Source organism: Capsicum annuum, chromosome 12 (assembly GCF_002878395.1).
Source record: "Capsicum annuum cultivar UCD-10X-F1 chromosome 12, UCD10Xv1.1, whole genome shotgun sequence".
Taxonomy (NCBI): domain Eukaryota; kingdom Viridiplantae; phylum Streptophyta; class Magnoliopsida; order Solanales; family Solanaceae; genus Capsicum; species Capsicum annuum.
In genome coordinates, this window is record NC_061122.1 from 78,493,281 (window position 1) to 78,497,240 (window position 3,960).

A 3,960-nucleotide genomic window follows, 5' to 3' on the forward strand; every position below is an offset into this window, starting at 1 on the left:
CTTCTATCGAAGAGCCACCTACCTTGGAGCTGAAGGAGCTGCCCGAGCATTTGAGGTATGTGTTCCTATGCTGTGGGAATACACTACCTATTATTCTTGCGGCTGATCTGGGTGAATAACAGGTGGAATCCCTCAACTCTATTCTTAAGACATATAAGAGGGCTATTGGTTGGATGATTACAGACATCATCGCTATCCCTTCTGGTATATGTACACATAAGATTCAGCTAGAAGAGGATTGTGTTCTGACTATAGAGCATCAGCGTAATCTAAACTCTCTATGCAAGAGGTGGTGAAGAAAGAAATCATCAAGTGGCTAAATGCAAGAGTGGTATACCCGATCTCAGATAGTAAATGGGTGAGTCCTGTTCAGTGTGTGCCCAAGAAAGGGGGCATGACAGTGGTGGCTAACAAGAAGAATGAGTTGATTCCACTTAGGCCTATTACTGGGTGGAGGGTGTGTATAGATTATAGAAAACTCAACCTGTGGACACTGAAAGACCACTTCCCAATGTATTTTATGGATCAGATGCTTGATCGGTTGGTGAGAAAAGGTTGGTATTATTTCTTGAATGGTTATTCTGGTTACAATCAGATATCTATAGCCCCAGAGAATCAGTAGAAAATGAAATTCACCTGCTCATACGGTACTTTTGCATTCAAGTAGATGTCGTTTGGATTGTGTAATGGACCTATTACCTTTCAATGGTGCATGATATCTATTTTCTCAGATATGGTTGAAGACACCTTGGAGGTGTTTATGGATGATTTTCTGGTAGTAGGAGATTCGTTTGAGCTGTGTTTGGTAAATCTGAGTAGGGCTTTACAGTGGTGTGAGAAGTTCAATCTTGTGCTTAATTTGAAGAAATGCCATTTCATAGTGAAGGAGGGCATTGTTCTTGGGCACAAAATTTTTGTTAGATAAAAGAGGTTTCAGTGATAGTTAGATAAATAGGCATCAGAATTTAAGCCTTTTGTTGATGAAATTATAGCTGAGGCAATTCGTCCATTCTATACTATTCAAGCTAGGATAGATAGCATGGAGCACTGCACCACCAAAGGCTAGATGCACTATCCCTCCCTGTTCATGCAAAGCTCATGGCTGAATTTAAGCAGGGTAAGGTCGATATAGCGAAGTTAAAGGGAAGGCAACCACAGCAGACTGTCTTTCAGCCAACCTTAGTGTCAAGTGATGATGATGAGGGTATTGTGGATCTGATGGGAAGACCCATGAAATATAAAAGAAAGCAGCACATGGATGAGCGAGCTATAAGGAAAGAAGAAAAAAGAGAAAGAGAGCAGCAATGACACCGGAGCAAAAGGAATAGCATGATCTGAAGAGAGCTCAAAAGAAATCAAGGAAAGATGAAAAAAACAGAAATATGAGAAAAGAATATAAAACAGCAGAAGTATTTGCTAGTATTGCCCCAGTAAGGGGGCAAACTTCAGGCTCAGTCTGAGAGATAATTCCTCCGATTCTAGAGAGGGAAGTATTGAGTGCTCCTACCACTATAGGGGCCAACATTGCGCCAGGTGAGGATACAGTATCCTCACCATACTTCACAGATGCCTCAGATAAGTAAGAGGCAATACAAGTATACCTATTTCTTTGTAATTTAATTTAATTCTTTGATGATAATGCATGTGTTTTTCTGTGGGGGTAGTGTACTTGTACCATGGGGGAGCTGTGTTGCTGATATTCTAAACCCTTACCATGTCCTATCTAGGAGAATCAACATGTCTAGGATCATGTTAAGTTTGCATCTTTCTTTTTTAGGCTTAACTTCAGATTTGGATTTTTCTTCTTTTTAAATCTTGTTATGTTTTCATGTTCTTCCATGAAATAAAAGTGTTGTTGGTGTTATTATCTTGTTTTAAGTACGGATAAAGAATGATGTTGGCACCAAACTATGACTATTCCATTTGACCATTTACTTTTGTCTCCTAGGATATGTGAGCAACTGTTAGTGAACATATGGTTGGCATTAATCTGTAAATATGTATGACATGGATGCACATCTTAAGAACAGTAGAATGAGTTTGACTCAGTTTCCACTATGTGTGCAAGTAATTGTAGTAGTTCTTACAAAGTATAGTACCTAGAATTTGCTTAGTTCAATTGATGATGTTCTGTAGTTGATGGGATAAAAAGTGATGGCAGGCCACCTTGTGCTTTCAGTCCACTTATCCAAAATAATTAACCCCACCAAAAATAATTTTCCATTTTTGAACCCTTCTTTGAGCCTTTGTTAATTTTTCTTTCATCACCAAGCATTCTAGTTAACTCTTTTTCAGCTATTGACTCCTAGCTCTAGCCTTATCCTAGTAATGGGAAATATGTACCTAAACTTAGGCAAAATACCTAAGTTGAGGGTGGCTATTCTAGGGTTGTTAACTGCCTAAGGGAAAGTTGGTTTAGAATTTGAATTTGAGCATTCGGCCCTGTCTAGTTAAGACAATGTGCACCTTGACTTATGGCATCAGCCTAAGTTGAGGGTGGCTGATGCTTGTGCATATAAATATATGTGTATTAAAAAGGGAGTTATTATGGTAAAGCTTGAATGAATGGAAAAATTGGTATGTGAGCTAGCAAAGCAGCAGCATTGGTAAGAAGAATTTGTAGGCAAAGAGAGTTAAAGCAAAGTTTTTAGTCACTTTTACCAGAAATTCCTTCCTGACCTAGTCTGATACCTTATTACTAGCCTAGAAAAGACCTGCTTGTTCTTGGAACTCTGCTATAAGGGGCATTGGATGATAAAGGCAAAAGCTTATTATAACGCCTTGGTTTTTTGAACCGGATCGCTACACGGTGCCCATGATCCAGAGGGACCACAAACTAACCCATGACTGATATTTGTACCTGTATACTACAATATATGACGTAATAATTCAGAAAACATGAACAATAGGCCATAAGGTTCAACTGAATAAAATATATGTCAAATCATAACGTCCATATAGGGTAACGAATACCCAAAACAACTAAAATCTGAATCAAATCTGAACTAAATCTAAAAGCCTCTAAATACTATCTCAATAAGGAGTTGAAGGAACATGTCTCCAACTAACTCCGTCCAGCAAAACTAAACTGAAATAATAAATGAAATAAAATAATATCATCCTCGAATGGATGAGGACTCACTGCAACTCTGCGAAAGGAATTCTACTGCTACTGCTGATCTGGAACTCATGTTTATAAACCTATGGTGTAACATAAAAGAAAGCACCATAGCGCAAATGCATTAGTACAACTAAGAGTACTGAGTATACGAGTAAAGTAAGCTAAATGCAAAGGTTTACATGCATTAACGATGTTAACTAACTGACCAATGTGAACATGAAAGTGCAAACATACATATATAGTAACTGAGATCGCGATTACGTGATATCTAGATCTGGACACTAATACATGATCTACTGATATCTAGTATTCCAAATACTGAAATTGTGATAACATAGATAACTGTGTCTAACAGTCCTGAATTTAATGAAACTATTTGTGTTTCGTTCTATAACTAAATTGACTGAATCTGACAGTCTTGATATCTGAAGGACTATCTGAATTCTTTTACTGAGACTGGGACTGAAACTATGGGAGGTAGTTGTTTAACCGACATACCCCAAATGTGCTATAATAGCTGAGCTGGGGTCTAATCTGTGTCCTGACTGGAAAAGTGTCAATACCACTCCACTGGTAAGGACAAACTGTGAGTGACCCTCGTCTGGTAGGTACTCTAATGAGAATGGTGGGACCCTAATCTGACAGGTTAAGCCACCTCATCTACCCTCAACTGACAGGTATTGATGTCTCAACCTATGTTGGCTACATAGTTCTGGAAGGCAAGGATGACTGCTAAGAATCACACCCTCATCTACAGTGTGTTCCCATCCTTGGGTTCACTCGGTGCTAAATTCTACTCCCATATGAAGAGACTGAACATGATTAACTGACTGTACATG